Raw genomic sequence first — 18,854 nt, 5'->3', positions numbered from 1 at the left:
TCGCCGGAGCATGTGCATGGGTTACCTGACAACAATGTATTGTTTAATGACCTATAATCCACCTCGACCATATACCTTTACTGTTTCACTTGAATGAACTTAAGTCACGCGAATTCTCTATCACATCAGAAACCGAACGCACGACACCGCACACCTCCAAGTCAGCCCGAAATACCCCCAAAGACCCAGGTAATATTACCCCACATTAGATACATTTATTCGTCATGTTTGTACATCATATGTGTATGTGTATATGTATGTATATACATATATATATGTATATATATATATATATATATATATATATATATATATATATACACACATATATGTATATACATATATATATGTATGCACCTTCTCTGCTTCTAGATCAGAGGTAGACTGTCTAGACACCACTGTGAAAATCGAGAATACCCGCATCGAAACCGATTTGTACACCAAACCTACAGACTCGCATGCATACCTTCTCCCCTCTTCATCTAACCCCCCTCACATCTTCAAAAGCATCCCATATAGTCAGACGCTGCGTATCAGCCGCAACTGTTCACAACCCGATCGTTGCGACTCACACCTCACCGATCTCAAACAACATTTCTCCAACCGCGACTATATATGACCGCCAAATCCCACGCGAAACACTCCTAAAAAACCAGAAACGCCCTCCCTCCTCCAGGACACCACTCATAATCACCTACAACCCCACAACAGCAAAAATCCCTCGTATCATTAAAAATACACAACCACACACTTTCCGAGTCACAACACCTCAGCACAACATTTCAAGATCCCCCCATGATCGCCTTCAGACGGGCCCGAACCCTCCGCGATCTTTTGACGAGAGCAAAAGACCCCACCCCTAAACACCAGAACGCCGATAACAACAATAACAATAACGGAAACAGCAACAACAACATCGGCATCGGCTTCCGCAACTGCCTATTCAAAAGATGCATAATGCACAACTACACCACCGAAAGCAAGACATTCAAAAGCACAATGACCGAGAAAGAATATTCCATAAATTCTGAACTTAACTGCAAATCCGAATGGGTAATTTATCTAATAACTTGTACAAAATGCAAAAAACAGTATGTAGGAAAAACCGAAAGCATATTATACACCCGGTTCAGCAACACACGATCCGAAATCAGAAACCACAAACCGAACACCAATCAAAACACAAAAAACCTCCCCTACGTAATCCATTTTAATTCCCCTAATCACTCCATCAACGACGTACAAATCATGGCCATTGAACAAATACATACTAAATACCGGTCAATTATACTACACAGGGAATCATTTTGGATAATATAAGTTTTCTTTCGTTAAACAACGTAGTAAGTTCTACTGTCTACAATTTTTGAATTACCCCTTACATTTGTAATAGTGATAATTATATTGATGATGATGATGATGATGATGATGCATATAATTTTTTGATGTTAATATATTCCTAATCACTAGCATATTGTTGATCGTAAAGTGACGTCGATGCTGATTTTATTTATGATGTCTATACCTTGGTGACATATGATGATGATGATTTTACGATAATGTTTATACCTTGTTTATATACTAGCAATGTAATTATATTTCAAAGTACTTTACAATAATACAACAATATACCGCTTAAATTTAATTCATCAAATATACACTATTAACTTGTTACGCCTATACTTTATTATATTTATTCTTCAGCGACATTTGATAATTATAATAGTTATATGATGTTCAATGTTGATAATTATAAAGACGAAGATGCTCATACCCTGATACCTGATGAGTATAATGACGATATAATGCTTATACTTTGATGATACTTAATGATGGTTTTAAGGATGGTGATCATAATGATGGCGTCATCAACAATTTTCATAATGCTTTTTAGGATATAACGATGAATATTACCACCAATGATGTTACATACATATTAATGCCCCCCCCCCCCTCCCTCCCCTTACAGACCATTGTCACGTTGGAAGAATCAGGTGTATTGTTCCTGCATTAAACACCACACCGCCCTCTCAGGCACACGGGCGACACACGCGATCCGGTAACTACAACCAAATCTTCTCAATATCCCCCCCACCCACATATACAAAATGATGCCTGTAATGTGGTGATGATCACTATGAATATGATGTTTAATAGCTATATATATGATGATGATTTTATGATAATGTTGTACCTCATGCTTTGTTAATATAAAAACCTTTTAAAAATAAAAAATAAATAAATAAAATATAATATTCAATGAAATTTACATGTACATACAATATCAATTCACTTAGAATACACAGGTTATTCATTATGACGCTTTATTATGAAGTCTGTGCTCTATAATGATGTTTATACTTGATGATTATGATGATGATGATTATGATGATGATATAATGTATATACGATAATTACCAAATTGATGATAATGATGATATGACGTTTATAGTTTAATGATACATATTGATGATTGTAAATATGATGGTATAGATAACAATGTTGATTGTTCATTACTTCATAACCATCAATAGTACAATGACGTCACACATATATCAATGCCCCCTTACAGGTTACCGTCAACGAATTGTTAACTAGAAATTCTGTATTTCTGTGGTCACCGTCTCACTGCACACCGCCCTCTAGGGCCGATGAAAGACCTACAATACAATCACGGTAAATATTTTGAATAACCTTAATCTTATGCAAACCTCTTAAACGTAATTCTGCAACATTATAAACAAATGTAACACTATACCCAAGTTATATACATATATGATAATCGTACCAAATTATGTTATGTTTGTTCTATCTCTTTCTGTTTTTTGTAGGCCTGACGCCGAAGGCCGATGATGGCCGAAAGCTCGTAAATAAAAGGAAATAAGAGAGCTACATCTCACTCGTCTGCTTATTTGTCTTCCAAGTATATATGTATATACATATATAAATACTAACAAAGGAAGAGGGCCCTTTGCAGAACGTGTATTGCAGCGCATCATGTTCTATGTACAGACATAAATAACTCAAGCATTGATGCAAGACGTAGCTTCAAGTATCTCTTCAAGGCCCTAATTCTGGCCGAAAGCTAGCCGAAATAAAGAGATACTTGAAGCTACGTCTTGCATCAATGATTGAGTTATTTACGTCCATATATAAATACTAATATAATGTATATTAATGCATATACGTTGTTATTTTGACCATGTGTGCAGCTCCCATATTGTTGAATAGATTACCACTTGAAACAAATAAAACATCCATATAAAATTTTAGATCAATAAAAAAGGTGTAATTGTTAATCTAAGATATCACACCAGCTTTGGAATCTCTTTCAGTGTAATTGTTATACCCGTCATCAATAAAATCACCTTTAATTTTCTTTTATTTGTTGATTTATTAAAATTCTCTAAACAGGATAACATGTTCAAATCATTTTTTTTTCAGAAACAAAAACAATAGATATTACATAATAAAGTAACTTGCATGTAGATTCTACAATTATTAGACCTATTTAGTTTATTCAAATAGAAAAATCTGCAATAAAATATCATTCAATATTCTATTGAGTGTGTGAAGGAAATAAGTCAAATGAGAAAAGTTTAACATAGAATATAGGATAATGAAATTGAAGTAACTAGAAATTAAAAAATATATTTACCCGTGATTTTCCGTCTAAGAATTCAGCTAGATTCTCTGAATTTGAGAATAAAACGAAAAAGAAATTAATATCATTAAGTATAAATTATTGAAAACTGGATTCTTGAGATTGGGAGATGGATATCATTAAGTACAACATGTTGGATATCCCAAATCATTAGCACAATAAAAAAAAATGAAGATCAGTATTAAGTTTGGACATAGTTCTTATAAATCAATTTAAACTATTTCGATGGCTTGAGCAGTGTGGATAGTCATTGTGAGGGCATGTGATTCTGTTTGCTTGTTTGTGCGTGGTAACTCCCGTAGGAACTCGGCAGGACAGCATTTTGCTGGTAAACTGGTAAGTTGTATGACAAGGGGGTATTCTTTTCTTTTATTCATATAAGTCCAAGATTATGAATGTGTTTTAAAGGAAGTAATCGGGGGGGGGGGTACTTAGATTTGGTTTGGACGGGGGTGTGCGGCTGAAGGCTAGAAACCCGTCCCATATTTAAGTGTCATTTTGGCTGAAAAGATACCCATTATTAGGGAATTTCATCTCAAAAGGGACCATGTTTAAGGGTGGGTTTAAGAATTCATCCAACAAATAACTTTCAATTTCCATTCAAAATTGCATGTTGTTTTTCTCTTTCCCTGTAGTTGGGACTGGTGGGAGGACAAAGACACTGATGTATAAAGCAAACAATATTCATTGGCTCAGCTCGCACATCGTTCATTATTTGGCTCTGCATGCATGGCATGCAAGCGCTTAAGGCATGGTCACACCTCCAGAGGCGTTGGTCGAGCGGAAGGGAAAGAGGGTCGAATTTCGCTTACAAAATTGGGGGAAAAATCGAGAAAAAAAATCGAAATAAAAAATGGTGAACGGTAGCGAGTGATTATGATTTCTTTCTCTCCACTCCACGACCGCTCCAACAACGCTCGGGCGGTGTGACCATGCATTTACGTACATAATACTGACTTAACTTGCTCCATTGAATTGATATTTTCAATTCTTCATGGAAGCGTGTTTTCAGAAACCTTTTCCCTTTTTCTTTTTTTTTTGAGGGGGGGGGGGTTGTCAACATTTATCTTTAAAATGTATAAGGGAACCCACATTTGATTGCAATTTTGTAGTTATTGTCATAACATCGCTTCCTTTCTCAAATAAATAAAATAACATCATCAGATATTCCTATAACAAGTGTAATGAATATGCCAACATTTGACTTACCTATAACCTTGCAAAAAGCGTTGTTTGCTTTTGCCTTCATACAATTATCATATCCTTTAAGAAGTATAACATGAAGAAAATAAGTGTTTAGTTAATACATGAAACATGACAAGGTCATTTTACTAGAATTTTCTATTCATGCATTGTTATGTGCATTTATTTCTGATGAAGACGAGGGAGGTCGAAGATACGAGGCTTGTATAATAAATAGCAAATTTATTTTCATTTTTTATGACCTTACCACAGGGTTATCTTTATTGAACAGAAAAAAATATTAATATTTATACATCAACAACCCTTACCAATATACATGTAACATCGCTTCAACATCACCTATGTTCAGACAATATCTAGATATGTTTAGATCATTCAAGTAAATTGTCACAATTATACATTCAAATTAATCCATAAACATAATTGCATAAACACAGGAACAATATAATCAACTTTCAAGATGTTTAATCATGTACTACATTCTAATTGGAAAAATGCAAAAGAACTCACCGGTTGTTACCATTTTAGTATATTCTTGTCCTGTCAACTGGGGTAGGTAATGGGAACGTAATAGCTTTTACCAGAAGGCTGTCTGTTGTAAATGTATGTATCATGACAACAAATATAATATCCAGGACTCTACCCTTAGGACTATAAAAACACCAATTCACAGTAAACCTGTAGAAATTAATCAATAGGGGGATTCAAACCTTCATCGAGTAGGACGTTAATCGATGTGCCATCTTCAGTGAATGCATTGGATGCGATGACATGCATAACAAGAGAGATGAGAACAGCGACAAGTTTTAGTTTTGATGCCATATCTTCGCCAGTCCTAGAATAATTAATGAATACATAAAGAATAACATTGTTTTAGTCTTCAAGGCATGATCAACAATGATTGTTGCGAATGTTGGTTCTATGGGTGTCGATCGGTGTTCTTGGTAGGAGGGGGATGATTGACACAGATGCTCTTGTGGATGGGGATCTTTCAACACTAAAATCACAAGTTATGACATTAGGGAGTAGTTGATATGGATGGTGTTCTTGGAAATTCCTTCATTGTTGCAGTGTACTGTCCTTATATTTTTTTCTTTGAAAATTCAATTTGTGTTACAAGTAAGCCTATACACTGTTAGAAAATTTATCTCTGAAATAAAATAAGTTCCTGCAGCAGAGTCTCGAGAACACCTGTAATCTTACCAGATTGCGTAATCTTACAGGGAATTGGTATTTGGTTATGTAATTTTACAAATTTCCTTAAATAAAACACTCTTTTCTCCTTTTTCTAACAGACCTGTTCTGTTAAATTGTAGAAAAATTCCTGTTTCATGAATTTACAGAATGATTCTGGTATTGCTTTCTGCAAAATCTTCTTTTATTTTTCTGTAAAATCAGGGGTTTTTTAACAGTGTATATTCTAAACTCATACGAAAAAAAAATGACAAAATTTGTCTGGACCATGTACAAAGTGATCTGTTTATTGAGCATGATGTATACAACTTCTCTCTTATATCTAACCCGACTGGCAATATCTTTTTTTATTTTCTTCTTAATGCATGATTTGACATGATTGTTGACATGATTTGGTTGAGACACATTGAAAATTATCAACAACCAATATCTTTTGTGATGCAGTATACATTGCTCACAAGATCTGTCTATAAACAATAAAATATTCTATAGTGATCATGATTTTATAGTACATAACGCCAGAAAAAAAAATCTGATTAGAATACACTGCCAATTGTGAACAATTAATATCCTATTGTGGTGCAGTATATATTGCTCACAAGATCTCATTGGATACAAAAATTGCAAACAACCAATAACTCATTGTGATCACAATGATGTAGTACACTTTGTTCACAGGATTTGAATGGAATTGTAAATTATCTTTGTGGGCAGTATATGCTGTTGTTCACAAGATCTAGTTGAGATATAATGAAAACATATTAACAACCAATTTCTTTTGTGATGCAGTATATATTGCTCACAAGATATGTTTGTTGACAACAAATATTCTATTGTGATCCTGATCATGATACAGTATATAATGTTCTCAAAATCTGATTGGAATGCACTGCAAATCGAGAACAACCTATATATTTTGTGTTGCATTGTATATTTCTCACAAGATTTGATTGGATTTGATTGTAAACTGTTAACAAGCAATATTTTATTGTGATGCGGTATATATTGTTTACAAGATTTAATAGGAATATAGGGTTAATTATTAACAGCAAATATCCTATTATCATAACGATGATGTTGAATACACTGTTGACAAAATCTTATTGGAAATTGATAACAACCAATATTTTATTGCGATACAGTATATATTGTTCACACGATGTAACTGTAATATTCTTTAAACTATGACTAGCCTACGTCTTTGTAATGCAAATTATATTCACGATACCAATATCTGGTTAAAATACTTTGCAGATTCATCTCATCTGTGATGTCATGAAAGAGACCATTGTAGATTGATCACAACCAGCTTCCTGTTGTGATGAAATATGCTTTGCTCACAACTAAGATCTTATTGTAAAATTACTATAGATTAATCATTATCAAAATTTTCTTGAAAATGCAGTATGATCGATCAAAACTGACTGCAAATGTGCCGCATGTTGTTCGCAACGAGATTCTCGCTGCGAGCATCATGCAGTATATCGTCAATAGCAGTATACTAATCACAACCAAGATATGATCAAGATGTAGCTTAAATTATCCATTACCAAGATCTTATTATTAGACTGTTCACAACCAGAATCTTGTTGTGCAGTAATGCTCACAATAATAATAATATGTCCATTTATATAGCGCAGTTACTATGTGCATATACTCAACTGCGCTTTGATACTTGGTATCATATTATTACCCCGGCTGTAGCTGAGCCGCCATATTAATAGGCGTTATATAAAGCGTTCAAGGAAAAATCCTACCGGGTACCCATTCACCTAACCTGGGTCGAGTGCAGCACAATGTGGATAAATTTCTTGCTGAAGGAAATTACGCCATGGCTGGGATTACTATGACCAACAATCTAATTCAAATATGCTTCACGTTTTTGACAACCAATATCTTGTTTTGATGTATAATTTTGCTCAACAGATCTGACTGGAATATATTGCAAAGTAATTGCAACCAAAGTTGTAATGGAGTTTACATCCAAGATCTCACTGAAATACCATCTCGATTGATCACAAAACTAGTTGATGCATTGTCGTCTGACCACAAACAAATTATATTGTAATTGTATTCACTAGCAAGTGATTATCAATGAACATTCTTTAATCACAAATATGATCCTATTTCTTTTGCATTGTAGATTACTTAAAACTAAGACTGTATTGTAAGATTTTGCAAATTGATTAAATTCTAACCTAACTATATTTTATTAAATCATAAACCAGATATTGCCAAACCAATTCGTATTGTGATGAATCAAATCACATTCTGTAAAACTTTAGTTTGAATTGCTTGTAAAGATATGCTGGGCCAAGTAGGTCCATACACTTGTTTTAGCTATTTTTTTCAAAAAGCAACTTGCTCTCTCTCCCCATGGGGTATCTGCAGTTTATATTATTTCAGTTTTACACGTTCTCGTTCTCTGTTGCATTTATTGCATTCTTTGTTGACTCACCTTTTTTTCTTGGTTTTTTTTGTTTTGTTTTTTAGTGTTTTTGTTTCGCATTAGTCTGTCTACATCATCATTCTTTTATCTTATTCTTTTACATTCTAAGACCACCCCTGTTCCTCCTCCCCCTTCTCTCCCCCTCTCTCTCTCTTTCTCTCTCTTGGCTTTGATTTGTTAAGTGTTGCGAGCATCATCTTGTCTGTCAATTTCTTGTGTGACCGTCATTCACCACCGTTGTTTCTGTTTCCACTGCATATTTCTTTCCTCTGTCGTCTTCACCGTTCACTACTCCTCTATCAACGAGAGTACGAACAATGTCTCATTTGTTTTCAATACTGGCAATTATTCTTTTCTACAGGTTTTAATTCCTAGCACTCAATGGCCAGTGTGGATAACAATTTCGCTTTTAACTCTTTAACAGATGACGAACTATTTGAATTGTTTAGATCTCCTCCCACTAATGTAACCCCCACATATTCTTCAGGTACATATGATAATTTCATTGCTGATGCCATCAGTTCATCGGCTGAAGAGCTGCAATTTGACTTTGATCACAATGACCCGGCACATACTTCCCTTTGTAAATACGTAACCGTTTCCCAATTTAATGATATTGTTAAGAATTTTTATCCCAATACATTCTCCCTACTTCATTTGAATATAAGAAGCTTGAGCAAGCACTTCGATGACTTACAATTGATATTGAATAACCCATCACCACAACCTATGTCCGATAATAGGTCTTACAGAGACGTGGCTATATCCCAGGACACTAACCTTCCATTTTCTTTAAACAACTATAACTTCATTAACAAAAACAGACAGGGCAGGACAGGTGGAGGCGTTGCTCTGTACGTTCATCATAGTTTTCGCTACTCTATCCATGAAAATATTTCAATTGTCAATGACTTTATTGAATCTCTCTTTATAGAAATTGAAATCACCGGCGCCAGGAATGTAATTGCAGGTATCGTTTATCGACCTCCAAATACCAATGCAAATGACTTTACCTCGTATTTATCTGACCTGTTAAATTGTCCCACTTTTACCAACAAGGATTGTTTTATTATGGGGGACTTCAATATAAATATACTGAAATTTACAAACAATAACATTGCACACGAGCTTGTTGAAACTTTCTTAGCGGCCTCTTTCCTAACACTTGTGTCCAAACCAACTCGTGTCGCAAACTCATCTGCTACGCTAATTGACAACATCTTTTCTAATATTATACCTCATCCTGATTCATGCATAATTTTGTCCGATATTACAGATCATTATCCAATTATGACTTCTTACAAATTAGCACAACCGTCCTTTCGACAAGGTGCTTGTTCCTCAAGACGTAGCGTCAATTTAGGCAATTTAAACAGATTAAGTACTAGTCTTGAAAATATGGATTGGTCTTGTATTTATGACATAGAATAGGTTAACTCTTGTTACGATAAATTTTGCGATTTGCTTTTAGGTCAATTTGACATTCACCTTCCTAAAAGGAGAAATGACAAGATGAATTATAAAAAGTCCCCGAGACTACCTTGGATTTCCAAATCCTTACTATGCTCAATTAATCGAAAAAATAATCTTTATTATAAATATAAAGCAAAAGGAACGGAAAATACCAATTGAAATACACATCTTATAAAAACACTTTGACTATTATCATTCGTATTGAAAAGAAAAGATACTTCGAAAATAAATTACAACTACATAAACATGATATGCGAAACACTTTGAAAATTCTCAAGCAAGCTATGAATGTCTCAGAAAATAAAGATGTTATTTCAGAAGTTAAATTAAACAACGAGATTATTCAACAGCCTCTCAACATCGCTAATATATTTAATGACCATTTTTCATCGATCGGAAACAACCTTGCTATGGATATAGCGCTCTCATACAAACAATTTCCCGAATTTCTTGGTACACCCAATCCAAATTCAATATTTTTGACCCCGACATCCCCTTATGAAATCATGGATATTGTCTCTAATCTTGATAAGAAAAGAAGCTCTGGTTATGATATCAATAACGTTATACTTAAAACTATAATTCCATATATTGTTGAACCTCTTGCTTACATTTTCAATTTGTCTTTACTTCATGGACAAGTTCCTGACTCCATGAAAATCGCAAAAGTCATTCCCATTTATAAGAAAGGAGATAGACTGAATATTAACAATTATCGACCTATCTCCCTACTACCATGTCTCTCTAAAATTCTGGAGAAACTCATATATACCCGAACGATTAAATTTTTGAATAACAACGTTTTTTCAAATTTCCAGTTTGGTTTTAGAGCAAAGGACAGTACAATTTACGCCTTATTATCCTTTGTTGAAAAAGTTGCTCATGCTGTCGATAAATCTTCACACATGGTCGGTATTTTCCTGGATTTCTCCAAGGCCTTCGACACTATTAATCATGACATCCTACTTCATAAATTATGGCATTATGGCATACGTGGGAAGGCCTTGGAGTGGTTCAGGAATTACCTCTCTTACAGAAAACAATTTGTTTTTCTTAATGACCATTCCTCCAATTTGTGTAATATTAATTGTGGTGTGCCACAAGGAAGTATTCTGGGACCCCTCTTGTTTCTTTTATATATAAATGATTTTTGCAGAGCATCCGACATTTTATCTTTCATTATCTTTGCTGAAAGTGTCACCTCAATTAAATTTTTGGGAGTTCATGTAGATAACAAACTCTCCTGGAATTGCCATATTGATAATATTTGTAAAACAATATCCCGAAATATAGGCATCATAAATAGGTTGAAAACGTTTATTCCTGTTACTTCTCTACTTACATTATATTCTTCTCTTATATTACCATATATCAACTATGGGATCCTTGTTTGGGGCAATACCCATCTAAGTTTACTTAACAAAATATTATTATTACAAAAAAAGCCCTTCGTATTATTTCATTCTCACACCCCCGTTCTCACACTGATCCGCTTTTCCTTGATTACAAAATTTTAAAGGTTCAAGACTTATACCAATTTCAGCTTGGGCAGTTTATGTTTATGTATAAAAACAGTATGGTTCCTTTTGCATTTAATCATTTGTTTTCTCAAAATAACAATTTTCATAGGTATCCTACCAAACAAGCTGATAACTTTCATCTGCCTATCTTAAGAACTCGTTTTGCGCAAAATACTTTTATTTTCACCCCCCCCCCAAAATTTTGGAATCACTCCATAAAGATGTTCAACAGGCCCCCTCTATCCACTCCTTTAAGAGAAAACTAAAAATATTTCTTTTACTGTCTTACCAAAGTAATTAATTAGTTTGCATATTTTTAGTACTATCGAAGCACGCTATTGAGTCACACTCTCGTTGATCCACGTTTGCACTCTCGGTCTTGCCCCCCCCCCCCTTTATCTCTCTCTTTTTCTGACCCTTTCTCTCCACATAATCTGTGTCTGTCTGTCTGTGTGTGTTTGTGTGCATCCATCTCTCTCTCTTCCCTCCCTACTTATCTTTGCCCTCTCTCTCTCCCTCTCGCTCCCCTTTCAATATTTTATTCCTTCTCTCTTCCCTCTATTCTTTATCATGTCTTTGTTTTCTTTTTAGTTTTTAGTATCGTCCCGTATCTCTGTCATATTTTTATCATTTCTCGCTATCACTCACCATCTTGCTATTATTTCCAATATTCTATTTTAACTTATTGTATTTGCACCTGCGAATGAGTCCCATTTCTCAAATGTTTAATATACTTTCTTAGGGGATCCACGCTCTACAAGCAATGCTTTTTAGTGGATCCCCTCATTTCCATATCAGATTCTGTTAAAACTATTCTACAAATATTTTGTAACTTGTAATTGATTTGTAATCATTGTTATCACATTTCATTTGTTTTTGTTTATCTCTATAATGTATGTTTGATTCGCATTTGCTTGTAATGTACATAATGGAAAATAAAACTTGAACTTGAACTTGAACATGATGATAAAATGCAGATTCTGGCAAATTAAGACTAGCACAAATTACAAACTGTGTGGCTTCTCGTGCGACATTGGGCTTACCGTCATTCCTTAGACGATTTTAACCCTAGATTTTAACATGTTTTAAATGCTTTATAAGTGCATGAAACAAAAACAAACCTAAAAACAATCAAAACTCAACTGTCTGTTACGATATTTTTCCAACATTTCGTTGTTCCGAAGGTTCGTTAATCCGAAAAAGAAATAAGGTTCGTTGTTCCGAAGGTTCGTTAATCCGAAAGCGAAATAAGGTTCGTTGTTCCGAAGGTTCGTTGATCCGAAAACGAAATAAGGTTCGTTGTTCCGAAGGTTCGTTGATCCGAAAACGAAATAAGGTTCGTTGTTCCGAAGGTTCGTTGATCCGAAAACGAAATAAGGTTGGTTTTTCCGAAGGTTCGTTAATCCGAAAACGAAATAAGGTTCGTTAATCCGAAAACAAAAAAAGGTTCGTTAATCCGAAAACAAAATAAGGTTCGTTAATCCGAAAACGAAATAAGGTTCGTTAATCCGAAAACAAAATAAGGTTCGTTAATCCGAAAAATGAAAACCGGGAAAGCAGAGGCAAGGGGGGGGGCGGGGGCATTGTTGCCGTTTAATTATTATGAGGATGGGAAGGCAAGGGCGGCCAAACGAATTTTCGTTGGGGGGTAAAGCCAAAAATGAAAATCATACGTCAAAATGGGCACTTGTGTGATATTTTCACCTTAAGATTATCATCTGCTTGAAGTCATTGTGTTTGATAGTGATTAAGTAGAGAAAAAACTTTTTGAAGTGACTTCTTATTATGGCAAAATGTATATTTAGGCTTTATTTTTCGGGAGAGAGTATAATGAGCGAGCGGCTTGGTAAAACAAATTCAAAGGTGAAGTTGTAAAATGTTTTTGGGGGGTCATTCATTCTTAAAATGGCATTATTGCGAGGTGTTGCGAGTGTGAATCACTTGCTAAAACTTTAGGGTATTTAAATAAAAAATGAAAATAAGTTTTTTAAAATTTGAGCAGATTTCTGCTGTCATTAAAAAGATTTGCATCTAACTAAAGAATTAACACGAGCGCAAAACGCGAGGTTAAACATACTGACCAGAAAGGGAAACAGATAAAGAAAGCATTTAGTGACCTCTTTAGGATGCATATTTCACCAATCAAAATAATGAGAGTGCGAAGCGCAAGCTGGAAATTTGCAATATTCCAGCCTGAAAACTAAACTTAACTTGTATACTTTTAAAAATTTCATTTCGAAGAACATGAAAAACGGCATATTTATTTTTGAAAAAGGAACTTTCCCATTTTGGAAAATATTAATTTCCCTGTTTTTTATTTCATTTTGGTGGTGCAAGTGCCCCCTGCCTCCCTCCCGGCGAATCCAACTTAAGTCAAATAGGGGGGGGGGGCAATATTTTTTTCATTCATATTTTCCTCGATCGGCAGCTTAAAGTTGATTTTTGTTTGTTTCTTTGAAAGGGTAGTCCTAACAGTCAATAATTAGCTTTATACTTATAAAATAAAGTAGATATATAATAACATGATAAATCCTTTTTGAATAATGCGAGCGCGAGCTATATATTTTTTTTGATGGGTATAATGTTTGTGATCTTCAAAACGAGATGCCTATGTAACTAAATTTAGATAATAACTGCGAGCAAGAAGCGCGAACAGAAATTTTAAATATATAAGCTCTGACCTGATCTAAAGGGGACATTTTAAGAACTTTTTGCAGTTTGCCATGAAGACGATGCGTGTTTCAACCAATGGCGGCGGAACATATTTTCTTTTTTTCGGGGGGGGGGGGCAAGCAAAAAAGGCCAATAGGGGCAATTTGGTGCAAGCGGATATTTTCACCATGAGATTATCATCTGTGTAAAGAGGTTGTGTGTTTTGTAGTAATTGAATTGAGTAAAATCTTTTAAGTGATCACTAGAGTTATATATTTACGTTTCATTTCTGCGAGCGGAGCGAGCAAGCGGTTTGGGGGAAAAAATCCAATCTGAAGATGTAAAATTCGCCCTTTTGGTCAAGTACTGTTAAAAGGGCATCCTTGTGAGATGTTGCGAGCGAATCACGTGCTCAAACTTTTGGAAATTTCATGTAGGTCTAGAATGATAATAATGATAATATTGATATAGATATTATTTACCCAGGGAAGCCACTTCAGTTCTGAAAACTGTTCTCCCAGCAATTATTATTATTTTTACAAGAATTCTTAGAATGTCCAGTTTTCAGGTTTGGAAAATCGGAAAAATTTGGCTCACGTTTCTTGTTCGCATCAAGTATTGTTTATTGAGGAACTCATTCTATTCATGGTTACAAATAAAAAAGAAGTATAAAATGTCCAGTTTTCAGGTTGGAATATCACAAATTTTAAGCTTGCGGTTCGCGCTCTCATTATTTAGTTCGTGAGATTCTATTCATGAGTCACTAAATGCAGTCCTTAAAAGATTACTTTCTGAAGCCTGTTGCATAAAACTTTTTACCTTAGAAAACTCTGGTAAAAACTGAAAACTAAGGTTAGTCTGATTTCCGCCATTGACTTTAGCACAGGGCAAAAACTCCTGTTAACACAATTTATGCAACGGGCCACAGGTCAGTATACAGCTCGCCCTCGCATTAATTCTTTAGAAAGATACACATCTTTCTCACGATTACAAAAAATGCTCCGAATGCTCAATTCACGTCTTGTTACACGAAATGTCTGCTAGTTTGAGCTTGCGATTCGCGCTTTCAACATCTCACAAGGATCATTATTAGTATTATTTTTATTACCAGCAGAAGCTGGTATTAAAAATGACATCCCCTCCAATACAAATCCTATTATCTAGAGGTTACTCGCACGCGACCAACACACTTGATCCCCTGCATCTTTAAACCATTTGCTTAGGCAGCAATTGCTCAGAAAAAATCAAAATCGGCCTATGCTTGAGCAGGGCGCCTATATTTTTTAATGATATCCATGCTTTTGGCCACAACACACGCATGTATCATCGATCGTTATTACTATCATTGCATAATATCGTGTAACCTTGTAACGACAACATCGTTTTGTTACCAAAATGAATTATTCTCATTTTCGGAAATACGTACCTTATTTGATTTTCGGATTAACGAACCTTATTTCGTTTTCGGATTGACGAACCTTCGGAATTACGAACCTCATTTCTTTTTCGGATTAACAAACCTTCGGAATTACGAACCTTATTTCGTTTTCGGATTAACGAACCTTCGGAATTACGAACCTTATTTCGTTTTCGGATTGACGAACCTTCGGAATTACGAACCTCATTTCTTTTTCGGATTAACAAACCTTCGGAATTACGAACCTTATTTCGTTTTCGGATTAACGAACCTTCGGAATTACGAACCTTCGGAAATACGAACCTTCGGAATTACGAATGTATGCGGGAAGAGAAGACCCCTGTTTGTACATCGGCTGAGTATCTAGTATTATAATCATAAATCACTGTGAACAGGCTTTGCTCAACTTTTTTACTACAAAACACACAACGACATCATTTATGGTGAAAATATAATCAAAAGGCCCAATTTGACATATGAAGAGCTCAGTTGCAAAATAGGTCCATTTTCATCGAATTTGATCTTTTTGGTCTCAATGTGGAGCGTTGTGGCCCAGTGGATAAGTCTTCTGACTTTAAAACAGAGGGTCGTGGGTTCGAATCCCAGCCATGGCGTAATTTCATTCAGCAAGAAAAACCGTTAAAGTTTTTGTCACTCTGATGATACCAAAGAAAATTTGAAATTTAAATGAAAACGTGGATAAAAGTGGCAAAGAAAGATCACTTTTTTAATCAAAGAGATTGGATTCATTTCAGTTTGCTTGCAAAATGATTAGGTCCACAATGATTTTTTTTGATATATAGAAAAAATTGGAGACAGGTAGATTTCTTTTATACCCAGTTTTATTTTCACATGATAGGGTGGTACATCATGACCATTTAGTTTCTCATAAGAATATTGCAATAAGTGAGAACAAAAAGATTTTTTTTCTCAGAATGGTCCAAAGTGGACCTAAGCCCTTTTGCAACCAAACTCTTCATATTTAATATGAAGTGCTCAATTGCAAAAGAAGTTAGATCCTTTTTTCATCAAATTTAATTTTGTGAGTGTGTGTCAATATAAAGATTTATAGTCGTTCTGATTATACCAAAGAAAAGTTAAAATTTCATTACATAGTGGGGAAAAATGGCAAAGAAGAATCACCTTTTTTCCAAAAGAGGCTAGATCCACAAAGGCAAATTTTTAAAAGAAAACTTAAACAAATATTAAGCCAGGTAGATTTCTTTTACACCAAATATTTTTACACGGTAGTGTAGTTTATCATGACAATATAGTTTCGCATCATAAAATGTTGCAATATGGGAAAATAAAAAAATCTCGGAATGGTCTAAAGTAGAACTAACCCCTTTTGCAAAGAAACTCTTCATAACACAAGTGCCCCTTTTTTGCTTTGCCCCTCAAAGGAAAATACGTTCGGTCGCGCCCCTACCTTCCCATTCTCAGAAAATGATTGAAAATGAAACGGTGTTTCTACCCCCCCCCCCCCCCCACTACCACCACGCTTGCCCTTCTGGTATTCCCGGCTTCGCCACAGATTATTTCAATTTTTTATCAACGAACCTCATTTTATTTTCGGATTAACGAACCTTATTTCATTTTCGGACTAACGAACCTTCGGAATAACGAACCTTATTTCGTTTTCAGACTAACGAACCTTAGGAATCACGAACCCTATTTGTTTTCGGATTAACCAACCTTCGTAATAATGAACCTTCATAATTTCGCCACAAATGTTCGGATTAAGGAACCCTTTTCCTTTTTTGGAATAACGAACATCGAGGTAGAGGACTTTTAAGGTGTTTCGGAATTAGGAACCTTCAAAATTACGAAGTGTTACCGGCCTATCAAGGGTCGTGGGCTCGATTCCCAGAAGTGTCAAATAAATAAAAGGAAACTCTTCATGTAATCACAATTAAGTGCAAAAATGGTAATTCGCATCTTGGAATCAAACTTATATAGGTTCATTCCACTTCATATTAAGGATAAAATTAAAATATGAGAGGATGATGACTGTCATCGTTCTATAACGACCATAACTGTTTTGTGAAATATAACCAGAACTTTAAAATGTCACAACTTTCTATTTCAATGTCAGATTTTGATGAAATTTTTCAAAGTTATCCTTTTTTGATATTTTTTCTTTTTTCATTCAAATTAACCTTTGGTTTGGTTAGGTTTGCTCTTAAAGATAGTAATTTATCTTTTGCTAGGGTTACAACAGTCTTTGCAAATGTACATAACTGGATTATTTTGTTAATACACGTAGACAGAACCATATACAGGACACTTACCAATTTCCGTACTGTTGTTATGATCAAAGTCTGAATCGAGGAACCTTTGTCGAAATGCTTTTACACAACTGAAGAGCACTTGCTGAATGATTTTCAGTTGTTCTATCATACCTGTATTTATCAAGATTGAACAAAATACTAGCAATCATAACAACAGCCCGTATAAAAATCTTGCATTTTACTCACTTAAACATGTTTACCACATTAATTTCACGTTTACCTATGCGGAATAGATATCCATCTGGTCCTATATATTTTCGTTTCCATCTTAAACATGAATTTTATGTAAAACATGAATTTTACATAACCCACACAAACCAACTTTAATCAAAAGAAAACAGAATATAAAGGAGGTGCTCGATCTTCTAAACATCTTTTTGATATTCAAGTCGTTTTTGAAAACGAAAACAATTTTAAAGTTTAATTTACAGTTTACTTCAGCTTTACTTTTCTTAGCTTTATTCGATAACAGGGCAATTCATAGCATATGCAACATGGCAAACGTAAGAGTGGATGTATCCATGATAGCATAATTCTAAAAATGTATACAATCTTGCAATGCAAAAGAAAAAAGATATCGATATCCATGCGATTTTTATCATACATATAGCCTTTACATCTTAAAATGTTCATGTCTGTCATGGGGGGGGGGGGGTGGTAACTAGGATCAGATGATTGTTATATCATTTGGTCTGTGATTTTTTTAAGGATTTATTTTATACATGTGTGTATTCATGTCATTATGTGTGTATAAATATATACTTGTATGCGATTGTGCGAATAAAAAGTTATAATGATAATAATGATAACAAAAAATAACAATGATAACAATACTAATATTAATAGTAATAATAGTAATGGCATTAATAATAATGATAATGATTATTATCAATACTATTGTTTTTGTTATTGTTATTATTATTATTATTATAAAGTGTACATTTATGTTGCGCATTACTCAACTGCGCATTGCAATAATGTTATCATTATT

General features: G+C 34.5%; 1 long non-coding RNA gene across 1 annotated transcript; it reads right to left on the bottom strand.

The window, feature by feature from the left end:
* Window positions 1–3,657: 3,657 nt before the first annotated feature.
* Window positions 3,658–17,942, bottom strand: LOC121420744. Its single transcript, XR_005970817.1, has 4 exons — window positions 17,864–17,942; window positions 5,578–5,702; window positions 4,874–4,927; window positions 3,658–3,693 (listed from the first exon to the last, which is right to left on the bottom strand). It is a non-coding gene; the product is annotated as an uncharacterized LOC121420744 (long non-coding RNA).
* Between the last annotated feature and the right edge of the window lie 912 nt (window positions 17,943–18,854).

Source organism: Lytechinus variegatus, chromosome 8 (assembly GCF_018143015.1).
Source record: "Lytechinus variegatus isolate NC3 chromosome 8, Lvar_3.0, whole genome shotgun sequence".
Classification (NCBI taxonomy): Eukaryota; Metazoa; Echinodermata; class Echinoidea; order Temnopleuroida; family Toxopneustidae; genus Lytechinus; species Lytechinus variegatus.
The sequence above is the reverse complement of the archived record's forward strand: the minus strand, read 5'-3'. Positions and strand labels throughout refer to the sequence as shown.